At 35.9% G+C, this 12,642-nt stretch overlaps 1 pseudogene; it reads right to left on the reverse strand.

The window, feature by feature from the left end:
• Positions 1–2,873: 2,873 nt before the first annotated feature.
• On the reverse strand, positions 2,874–12,289 carry LOC130710118 (pentatricopeptide repeat-containing protein At4g21880, mitochondrial-like; annotated as a pseudogene).
• Between the last annotated feature and the right edge of the window lie 353 nt (positions 12,290–12,642).

Below are 12,642 nucleotides of genomic sequence, written 5' to 3' on the forward strand. Positions count from 1 at the left end.
TTCACCTGCCAAATTGGGTTTTGCTTACACGCACCTGTCCATTCACGCTTTGATTAGCTGTTCTTGGCGATAATTTTATTTTATTTCCAGAAGTTCTTGCCATCATGGTCCTTTCAATGAAAGAATGGCAGTCTATTGTCGAGGAGTTTCCCAAGTTTGACGGAGTGGATCCGGTGTCTTGGATTGCTCGGGCCGAGAAAATCTTTGAGGTCCACAATTTGCAGCGGGATCTAGATAAGTTGCAATTGGCATCCGTTAGCATGGACGGGGAGAAGGCCACTAATTGGTTTTATTGTTGCTGTTATCAAGATCTCGATCTCACTTGGAATCGCTTCATCTCCCTCTTGCTTCAACGTTTTGGTGTCGGGTATCGTGCTAGCGTTTACAAGAGGCTGAACACTCTCCGACAAAGCAGTACTGTTGACGCTTATGTGCGGGAATTTGAAGCTTTGGTGGCCCATGTTCCTGATCTTTCTGAAGAGCGGTTGTTGGAGTGTTTTCAGCGGGGCCTCAGACGGGTGGTTCGTCTTAGGTTGCGTTTTTTCCATCCTACAACTTTGTTGCATGCCATGGAGATTGCTCGAGAAATTGATTCAGAATTTTTCCGTGCTGAAGAACAATCACTGACTCCAGAGGCTTCTCTCCCCTCGCCTTCTAACACCGAAGGGGAAACCGTTGCTAGTATTTCGGTGGAAGAAGAAGGCATACTCAAGGAGGACTCAAGCGAAGACGTACTGACGGAGGACTCAAGCAATCAACATGTTGCGCTTACTTCTGAGACTTCTAATGAGTCCAAGCAAGACACTACTTTTCCGCTAGAAGGTCCCCAAGAAGATGTTGCCAATATGCCTCACATCAGCACAATCTCTATGGTAGATGCTCTGTTGTCAATGTCTGTGAATGCTGTTATGATTGAAAAATTTGGCAATACAGACGATTTCAAGCATCTGGGTACACAATTAACATTGGTATTTGTGGACAAAGTTGGTCATTCAACGCGGAGGGGTGCACCCTCAATACCGATGCCACTATGGGTACTCAATGTGTTGTCCAAGCGACCTCCTCCAATGCCGCCAAATCTGGACACTTGGACACTTGCTGTTCTGGCGCCTCGCTTGGATTGCCGCCTACAATGGGACCCGGGAGGGGAAGATTGGATCTACTATGCTACTTCCAACCTTGAGGACAAGGTTGATTTTAGGGGGGAGTATTGTTAGGATTAATTATATTAGGATTTATTGTATCTTTTATATTAGGATGTTATCTATTATTCTAGTAGTATATCTTCTGTATTTCTTAGGGATTAAGTTATTGATATTAGGATTAGTTATTATAAATAGGAGTGCCCTCCTTAGGTTAGGGTTATGGATTAGATTATTGAGTTTGTAAAGGGAACCAACCCTATTGAAGAGGAACCAGTCTCTTGGTTCTAAGAGGAACCAGCCTCTTAGTTCTTATCTATCTTATTTTCCAGTCTTTTATAATAAAATACCTAAAATATTCCCTTTTGTCCAATTTTCTCCACCGTTTCTCCGCGTTAGGATTTTCGGGTCGTAACACCAAGCCCATCTGAGCTTTTCAGCATTAACACTCAGCCCAGAAAGAACTTCTCCATAAGATGGACTGCTTCAAATTCCACGCCCCGTGAGCCAGAACTTCAAACCCCAGATCCTACCACAAGCACAGTTAACAGTCCAGAGACATTTCCACTTGAGAAGAGAAGGAGATCAGACATAATTAGAGAAAGAGGTTCAAGAACTGGCCTTGTTCAATCTGAGCCACCAAACTTTGAAATTGGTTGGAAGAGGACCAAAGAGATTAGTCATGAGAAGCCAATTGGGTATGTCATAGCTGATTTCTTGGAGAAGCGGGAGACTCTGATGGGGAAGGAATTTGGGTCAGCAGAACTGTTGGCAAAGGTGGGGGAAGTTGTTGCTGAAAGGGCAAGAGAGGAGGCAGAGGTTTTGAGAGATGAAGGGAAAGTGGAGGAGAGAATGGTGACAGAGCTGTTTAGAGTGTTGAAGTTGATGGAAATGGACTTGGCCATGGTGAAGGCTGCTGTGAAGGATGAAACATTGGGTGAGAGGCTTCAGCAGGCCAAGGCAAGGTGCAGGCAAGCCATACTTGTTGCTTACTCCTTTTGAACTCTTCATGGGAATGTGACATGGTTACAATGTAATTAGAAGTTGAAATTGTTGCTGAATATTTTGAAGTGCTTGATTGATATTTCAATAATCATCAGGTTTTTCTTTTACCTATGAGAAACAGTATAATATCCACACACAAGTGATTTATTTTCAGGCTTTTGTATAGCATCTTATGAGATTCTTGCTTTGTTGATTATAATAAACTAAAAGAGACCATTAAAGCATTACTCATAATTGAATAGAACTTCAGACCTCAGTTGTCTATTTTGTAATTTGCATGGCATTCCATTTCTTGAGGATATCTCTAGGAACCCTATGGTGTTCCTCCCTTTTACTAATAATGGATGGTGCCATTTTGAAACTGTGAAGATAGTGGTAAAATAAGACCAACCCCAGCTCCAAGTACAGCCACAAAATGATAAATAGATGGAGTTTGAGATAGCAAAAGTACTCTCTGAGTTTTTACGTGCTTTTGCTGATTAGAGAGTACTTTTGCTGATTGATACTTTTAGTATGTTTGCCTGCTTCTCTTTATTGGGCGTTTATGTAGGGATCCCTCTCAAAGATACTTATAACATGTTTGGCTCAGCTTCTTTGCATCAGAATCAATTCTAAAAAGCTATGATCCTATGACATGCGCTTTTATCTAAAATTGATTTTAATTAGAAAGATTTTCAAACTTGATATTGCATCACTTAGTTCTTGCACTTTTCTTTTCATCAGAATCAATATTGCATTTATATTGTCAGGAGTTTATATTAAATATAATCATTTAGTACAAATATCATACTTTTTCCTTGCGAGCAAAACATTGTGAGGGCAATTCTAAAATTGCACTCAGGGAAAATTGGTTATAAAATTTGTTAGAGGGGTCAATTTGTATGTACATCTGCACCTATTAGTAAGAAATTTGATGAGGAGCACTACATATACATTAAGGAGCCTCATTCAGAATCAGTGGCGTCGGCACGAGCACAAAATAGAGAATCATAACATTTCTGTGAAGGCAAAGTGCCAATTTTATCCCTGATTTCTGAAAGCAAATTGAGACAAGTGTTCAGATGATTCGACTCTGACCGTTCGATTAGCGAAAATACCTGTATAAATTCAGTGAAAATTGTTGTCAACATGTCAAGTAGGCTAATTGAACAAACATCATGAAGGTGGAAGCAGTTTGAATATACGAAGTACATAAAAAGGAGCCCAGAGCCAACCTTATCAAAGAGAACTTCCATAAATTTTTCATCACTTTCGAGCTTTTCCTTGAGGAGCTTACACAAGTCAATAGCAGAACTGACCCAGAACAAAATGATCATAAGGAAAATGGCGAATACATTTTAAGTGCAAAGAAATTCAATAAAAGAAGGGGGAGAAAAACAAACCTTAACTGTTTATTCCAAATACAATACAAGATGATTCTGCAGCAAGCATCATTCCAATGGTCTGTACCTTTCGATTCCTCAAGTAGCAGAAGCAACCTATCCAACTCTCCGTCGGAACGAATGTGCTCCTATGAATGGCCGATGGGTTGATTGTGAATGCTTGTGAGTTAAAAATTATAAAAATTTCTGATGTATTGAAAACCTTACAATGAGACTCATAACATCTTTTGGCTCTAGAGTGTGTCCAACTTGCTTGATTTCATTGTAAATAAGAAAAGCCTCAAACAATTGCCCATGTGATGCAAGAACTGAGACAAGAACACTCTTGATTTGGTTCAAGCTTCTCATTGGTATCAATGGGTCTAAGATTACCTGCAACGTGAAGGGTTAATGAGATCCCCATAAAAGGTTACTCAGTGCTGTAAGCAAATAATAGATGGTATGCATGTTATATAGTCCAGAAGATTGGTATATGAAACCTATTATTTTAGTGAGTCCAGAAGTCACTGAAATTACAGTATCAAGGAGCTCAAGAAAAAGAGGAAATTGCACTAGGTAAAGCAAACAGAAGTTATATAGGCTGAAAGCATTTACAGTGAATATTCAATTAGGATGTAGATAACATATCCATAATCGTATTCACTATTCATACTATTGAAGCCAATTTAGCTTCATAAGAGTAGATTGTTATGACTCAAGAATGAGTATATTTAGGTCGCATATTTAATACAGAAAGACAGGAGAAACATATAGAACCTCGGGTAAAAAAGTAAAAAATTCTCTCTCCATGAAGACTGGCCATTTAAGAATAACCATGAATAGTACGAGTGGCCATTTAACATGAGGGGATCCAAATCCTTCAAAAATAGATAATGATGATATATAGGAAGTAGGAGGGCAGACGCTTTCTTGAAACTGCATTTGGCACCTTGAAAATTTAATTGAAAAGTATATTTTGCAGCTTGAAAAGATAAAAGAGTAGGTATTGTTGTTGGCTAAATCAGAAAAGGTAAAGTCCACAACACTGATCTCCATACTTCAGTTCTTGAAGAATATTTTAAAACAATCCCTATAGTTCAGAACGTACATATGCTAATAGATTTGTAAAATCAATCTGGTCAGCAAAAACTTACAACCCAAGTAATTGTTTAAACATGAGATAGATCCACATGCAGTTTTACATCAATTTTATCGTTCAAATAGTTACTCTAAAAAAAGAAAGACGCTTGTTAATCAATCCATATTTTTTGGACCAAGATCTAGTTCAAGGCAGCATTATTTACGGCATCCATACCTGTTTAGCTTTCTCCAACTGTCCGCACGCAGCGTAAGCATTTATGAGTGCTGTGAAAATTTGCTTTGTAGCTCGAATTCCATAATGCTTCAGTTCTTCATAATACTATAAGAATGATATAATTGATATTGAAACAAAATTTTAATCTTTCAACACATCCGTAGACAGCAAATCTTTCTTACATACTTCAGTTTATCAATGTTAGCATAAATAAACAAAAGGGGGACAGCCATATGCTGATTGCCAGAAAGCATGATAACGTTGAAAAAATTCACCAGGGAGCTCTTTAAATGAACTAGAACCAAAGTAGAAAAAATATCAACAAACAATGCAATTTCTCTTGAATGTGATCAATAGAACTTAATTTTTGCAATGTAATCTTAAAAGTCTATGTAAACATTGGAAAGAATATAACAAATAACAAAAACCTGGACACAAACATGTAAATAATGATGAAAAAAATAGCCAAGATGAAATAGATGAGTTTATTCAATTCAGATTATATGTGAGAAACTATTATCCAGACAACATACCTTTACTATATCTTCTTCAGTTTCAGAGTTGGAAATCAGGTGGCTGTAAGTCTGTGAATCAGGTTTTATATCAGCACATTGCATTTGTTCAAAGACCCTCCCCCATCACTAATGTTTCTCTGCAAAATTTCAGCAAAGGAATGCTTTATTTGATGCCGATGAAATGTTGATTTAAATACATCTTTAAATGGTCAAAATATTTGAGACTTGAGATATAACTATTATCAGTAACAAATTATTAACAGAAACCATCAGAATGCTTTTGCATTGCAAAATTATATTGAGGGCGATGGATTACCCAGATAACCTTGCCTAATCTGAAAAATAAAAGTCCACAGTTGGCTATAAATTTCTAGACAGGGCAAGATTGATGAAACTCCCTTAGCCCAAAAAAGTCTAGGAGATAGGAATAACCTCGTCCAGGGATTTGCATCACATCTATAATCTACATCAAAATAAAAAGAGCCATGAACCATAAATATCACCACTGAAAATTGCTCCAAAACTCCATCCATCTACATGTTTAACTAGTGCGGATATGAGAAAATTCTAAGCACTACTCTTCTTGAACCATCTAGGCCTTTATGTTCTGACTGTTTAGTCAGAACCAGTGAAAAATCAGCAGAAATCACATTTTAAGTATAAGCAAACCATTCCAATCTCCTAGGAGAAATAGTAAAAAACCTATACAAGAGAATGCAGAGGCATTCTCGATAATAGAGACATCACCTCTCGAAAACATTCTGCCATTATGGCATTGTACATGCCTGTTGTCGGCACCATATTCATTCCCTTCAAATCATCAAGCATCCTGTATGCACCTTCAAACTGCATTATGAGACCACATAAAAAGAATAAATTTGATGAAGGGTTAACATTAACAACAACTCACCAAATTAATACCACTATAGATATCTAGCAAGATACTAAAAAAAATTAGTAGACTGAATAAAAGCTTGTAGATGAAATTAGTAGAGACTCACATCTTTCATCTTCATGAACAAATCTATCATACGTCTGAACGTTTCATCATTTGATTCCAGATTGTAGTGATGTATGGTAGAGAACACCCGATGGACCTTTTTAAAGAATATCCCAAAGAGGAAAATAAACATGAAATATCAGAACAATAAACTTCGCTAGATGATACAGAAGGTTTCGAACAATTAACAGAGTGCCCATTTCAGTATAAACTCTCATAAAATGTTGACTTAAGCCTGTCTACTTGTCTTTTATGTTTAAAATATCACAAAAAATTGAAATCATACAAATGCAATCAGGAAAATAAATCCTTAGTTCCTTGCTGAATAACAGGTCTCTATTGCCCCCTAGGCCCCTACAAAAATTATGTCACTTTTATTACGAAGGTATAGGCAGGTTCATATGTGGCAAGGCTTGAATCTTAGACAAAAGTCATCCAAAAGATGAGAGGTCAATTCTAAGCAACCTGATTGCGTTAGAAAAATACAGCCAGAAAAATAAAGTTATGCAATGGGGCACTAAATAATGCTGTAAAAGGAACCGTATATTCCTTTCCTTGCAACTGAGCTTTTAGCTAGTTAAAGGAAAAACTATTCTTGGACCTTCATCTAATATTTTAAGCTTTAAGAATATTTGATCCTTTCACATGGTGTCAACTGTCAACCCTTAGTCACCATGAGGTTAGGATTTAAAAATGTCAAATTAAATTTCAGTAAGGCCATAAGCTTTCAAGTCAAACAGACTGTTGGCACAAAACAAACACAACCTACTTCAAGATCATATTAAAGGCCAAAAGTTAATGATATATTTGTGGTGACAAGTTATGACCAGTGAAAATACAAGGGAGTAATTGTCTGGAAGATTGGTCATACCAAATTATATTCTGACATTTCATCACAAATTTGTAATATGGAGTGTAACACCTCAGTTGATAATGTCAAGCCAGCTTCACACATTTCATCAACTATATCGAGAGCGACATGCACCTGCATTATAAACAAAAAGGAATATGCTTATTGGTACGAATAGTGATTCAAAAATCTAGTATGAATTTTTAGTTACCCAAGAAATTCATCATTTTTTTTTTACCTTTTACTCACTCTTCATCCTTTTATCTCCCACCTTGTGTTTTTGTTTTAATCCCTTCTCAAACTCATTCATACCATTTGTCTAATGCTAAATAGAATTTCTCCAAACAAAAATGAAATCATCTTAAATGCAATCTCCAAGCATTTCTTGGAGTAACCGGAAGATCCCCTAATTATTTTTTAAATGATCTCTAAGAAATAAAAATAACATTAACATTACAAGTATGTCTATTGAACATTGAAGCCCATTGCTATCTCTTAGCAACAAATTTTTCTCTTCTCCTGTCATCCATCCACTTTAGCCATCTTTCTCTTCTAAGTGTTAGTGGCTTCTGAGTGTTGGATGCTTAAGACTAGTAAATGATCCATAGAGAAGGAATTAACATTTTGCAGGTGTGTCTCTAAAGCAAACACTATTTGTGAGAATGGTATGAATGCGTAAGGGTTGACAGATACACAGTGTGTGTTTGTTTTTATATTGCACACACTTTGAAGGACGTCCAATGTGAAAGGAACAATTTTGTTCCATGTGCATTCAACATCCTTTCAGAACAGAAGAACATAAAAACAAACATAGCAGTTGGTGGAAGCAGAGCAATGAAAACTTCAATGCAAACCAAGAAGTAATTTCTGCAAACAGGAATGGTTTCAGTTTTTTACATAGCTCGTGGGATGATGTTTCAAAATGAAGAGAAATCCAGATGAAAGTTAAATTGAGTAAAAATATTAACCCAGGTGGTACTCACTAAGCTAAGCTGCGCAAAAGGTTTTGAAAAAAGCAGACACCCCATTGAAACAGAGTATTCTGGGTAACATTTTTGGGAAAACAGGATTGCTTACTCAATGGAGATGCAAATATAAGGACAATTTGAGTTTTACTAATGACAAGCAGGGGTGGTGCAAGTGCCATGTGCTGTTAATATTCTTTTTATTTTATGTCTTTAGTCTTTACAGATAGTGAATTCATAAAATATAAGGAGTTACAGAAACCTTCTTAGTGGCTGTAGGAATGTTAAAACATCATTCTCTAGATAGTAAATCTAAAATGATCAGCCTCTCAAGAAATAAAATAAAGGTATCAACATCAAGGATAAAGATCCCATGTACATGGCAGGCTTGAAGGGAAAAATGTCAATTATAACAAACAATTTGACAAAAACATATTAAAAAAGCCTTGTTAGAAGTATTATTGTATTGTTGTTATTGTAGTGCCTGCACTTACCTTCCCCCCTGAGTTAATACTGAGTTATGCTTGGCCACTCGGCACAGTCAGTTAGAAGCTATCCCTTCTAGAGTTGTAATTGCCAATTGGTCAATTGTAACAGTAACTAAGATGAAATAACAGAGCAATCAGATTTCATTTTGCTCTAAATCCCCCCCCCCCCGCCCCCCCCCCCTTTACATTTCTAATATGGTATCAAGAGCTTCTTGATCCAAACCACGGCTACCAACACACCACAGTTGCCATGTTTCTAAGGACTAAGGAGGCCAAGTATCAATGAGCAGAGTGTACATGTTAGAAAACATCTCTTTTTTATTTTAGATTTTTTTTATGAAATAGCAATCCTGGGGATAAGTTTCAGATATCAGAGGATGGGGCATTCGATAAGATCATGAATTCCTTTCATCAATGAGAAAAGGAATAATGCCAGTTACAGCAGGGGAAAGAACCAGCAATGTCATTATGGTGGCAAAAAAAGAAAAAGGAACTTAAGAAATTAAATGCATCTGGAAACATGAGTTTATTCTATTAAATAAGAATATATAATTAACAATGAAGAGAAAGTAAGAGTATGGATGAGATATTATAATTAATGTCTACAAATTAAACGTACACGACTTTTAGAAATGATTCAAACTTCAAACTATTTTCTTTAGCAAATGGTATGATGGATGAACTTTCATTGCCCTATTATGTTCTGGAGGGGACAGTTTTCTTATTTTTCATTATCCTTCGGCATTTCTGTTTCTTCTTATAGACAAGGTTCTGGAAGTCCCTTGGTGATTATGAAAATGCAGAAAGAGAATAATGTACCTTGAACAATGCACAGCTATGTAAAATGAGCTTCTCATATGCCGAGGAAGAAGGTGAAATTTCTAGCATTTGGTGTAAATCCTTGAATTTTGTTATGACATCCTCAATCTTCAAGAGGAAAGCAATGAATGAGAGGAAACACACAGACATAGATTATTTTTTGTCCGTTAGTATGCCAAAGAACATTTACGAATTAAAACACCTATTGACATCTCTTGATTGAAGTCAAATGTTCACATGAAATGATGAAACTATGCACATAGCACACAAACACAATGCAGTAAGACCTTGCTTCAGTTAAGAAGGATTAAGAAGTTTCAGCTCAAAATATACCAATAAAAGTTATTCAGCTTTGAATGCTTCCAACATAAATCTATACACAACAGTCATTTTGAAGAACCTTATGCTAACCACCAAATCTGCTCTAGGTTTACATAGAATGAAATCGAAAGAATAAGAAGAACAAAAGGGAAAAGATAAAGAACTGAAGTAGATGATGAGCAACAACAACTGATTCATTATAAATATAAAAGTTGTGTTCTAACAACAACATAGGTGTGAGTTTCAAACATTACTTAGATAGAACTGGATCATGGAGTTCTAAGACATGGCTGTAGCTTTAAAACTACCTTAGTACACTATAGATGATATAACCTACAAGTTCCTCTGTTTTGTTCAACCTTTATTCAGAATTCAAAATAAACTATTAGGAACTATAACTCAAGCATGCTGATAGAAACTAGAAAACTTCGTTTCTTACAACATCAATCAAGAGTCAAGAGACTAAAGTCTGAAGTAGCATAAAAATGTGAAACTGATGATAGATGAAACAAACTGAATAGTGCAAATTGCTTAATGGTATCATGTCCTCAGGGAAATTATGAGCTCCATGCGTGAGAATTTTCTTACCAATAAATTTGGAATGCTAACAGCATAACTAGCAATGAAGTTTGTAATATTATCGGCTTCATAATCTGCAAAATGTAAAAATCTCCGTGAAATATATGAGAACAAATTTATCGAGAAAACCAACTCTTAATCCCTGTGTACAAACATCAAACTACTTTAGATACACATAAGTACCACATAAAATAAAAAATAAAAAGCCTAATTCAATCCATTTTTGAGTGGTATAAAGCTCCCAACATTTCCAGGTCCAGAAATGGTCGGAGTCAGACCCACTGAGGATCTACTACAGGCTGCCTTACCTTGCACTAGCAAGAGGCTAATTCCAGAACTCGAACTTGAGACCTCCTAGTCACACGAAGGCAACGTAAATTGTTGCACCAAGTCTCCCCTTCAGTCAATACACTTACAATTTCTACTCCCAATTTATGTCGACTAATTAGTACATATAAAGCATAACAGTAAAAAAAATTGAGAGATATGAAAGCTCATATCACATGCAACATGTTTGTTTCTTTTCCAAACAGAACTTAGTTCCATGTCTAACATCACACACACACAGGTGATAAGAAGAAGAAAAAACAATCATACTACTAGTTTTGAAGTCCAAAAGGAGCTTCTCAGCAACCGGTTCCAATAGTAGCCTCCCTAATGCCTGAAATATCTTTGCTACAGATTCGGCAGATGAAAGCTTTTTTATGTCTATGATTTCCAACAGTTCCAAAATCTTCTCCTTCCGGTCACTCTCACAAAGGGCCAACAAATAGCTTTCTGCAACATAAGTTGAATCAAGTAAGTTTCTAAAGTGCTACATGAAACAATTTTTCTTATTATTGGACATCGTCGTGCAGAAAAAGCATCATTGAACAACTTTTTCTTATTACTGCACATCATCGTGCAGAAAACGCATCATTCTGTTCATATTTGTTTCCTTACTAGATAGCAGATGCACTGATTAGGAAACATGCATACTTGGCATGAATACTTCAGAAGTTCAGATAAAGAATAGCATGTGTACTTGGAATATAATTTGCATAAATTCTGATCTCTCAACACATTTCTAATAGAGCACAGATATAAATTCAAATGTCAATTTGAACATGTTAATTTCAATACAAATATAATAGCATTAATCTTCATCATAAATTTTTAAACTTTGCGGGCCAAACAGCTCAATGATGCAAAAAAAAAGTCATAAAAGACATCATTTGGCCGTGTAATGCAACAATTCAGATGAAATTCTTATCATTTGCTACAGTTAAAATCCGAATCTAGAAGTTTGAACATAGTTTCAGTGGAACATATTATGAGAAAATAATGCATGTGGGAAAAGAAAAAGGAAAAGAATCACCCACTTCGTAAATTAGAAGGGTCTTGACCATCATTCTTTGCAATATAGTTATAGATACCCTGAATCAATTCGTAGTAACCCAGTCTTGTAACAGAACTAGGATTCTCTTCTTTGATAATATGGCAGAAAAATTGAAACTCTTCAACCATATGCATGTCAATTACATACAAAAGAAGTGGGCGATATGTTTGCTCCTCTAGCTTTAAACCTTGTTCCGTCATTGATTTAAAAAGTTGAAAAACCTTTCCCATTTCTTCTATTGCAATGTCTTCATCAGCAGCTCCCCTGGCCTTGTCTATGCATATTTCTACCAATGCATTGTATCCTTTCAAGCCTGGTACTCGTCCCACTTTACCAAACAACTCAATAGCAGCCTCTGTTCCTAGTTTCAATGCACATATTTTAATTAACTTCTGAAAACGGCTTTCTTGTGCAAATTCAAACTCAAATTTTCTTTTCCTTTCACGAGCATGGTCTCTCCGCCGCAACAATATATTGTTCTGAGATACATTTGACAACCATGACATATTTTGCACTCTTTCAGACTCATTCGCACCATTTCTTCCCACGGAATCAGGTCCCTCGTGCGACTGACCACCTGCAAATGGTAAAGTTAAACAAACAAAAAAAAATATCACATTCATAATTTTTCATTAATTACGTTTTCATTATCATAACATAATGAATTACATTTACATTTTGGAACCAAAACTAAATAGATAAAAACAAAAAAAAAGGTAAATTCTTTCGTACCCTCAATTTTTTTTGGGTATGGTACCCCATTAAGTAATTATATAGATTATGATCATGTTATTTAAGGTAAATACTACTTTTTTAGATTTTACTTTAGTTGTCAATTAACTTTATCTCATGAAATTCATTTTTTGATGAAAAATGTACGAATGGTACGTCTAGAGCTGTCAAT

This window comes from Lotus japonicus, chromosome 4, assembly GCF_012489685.1.
Source record: "Lotus japonicus ecotype B-129 chromosome 4, LjGifu_v1.2".
Lineage (NCBI taxonomy): Eukaryota > Viridiplantae > Streptophyta > Magnoliopsida > Fabales > Fabaceae > Lotus > Lotus japonicus.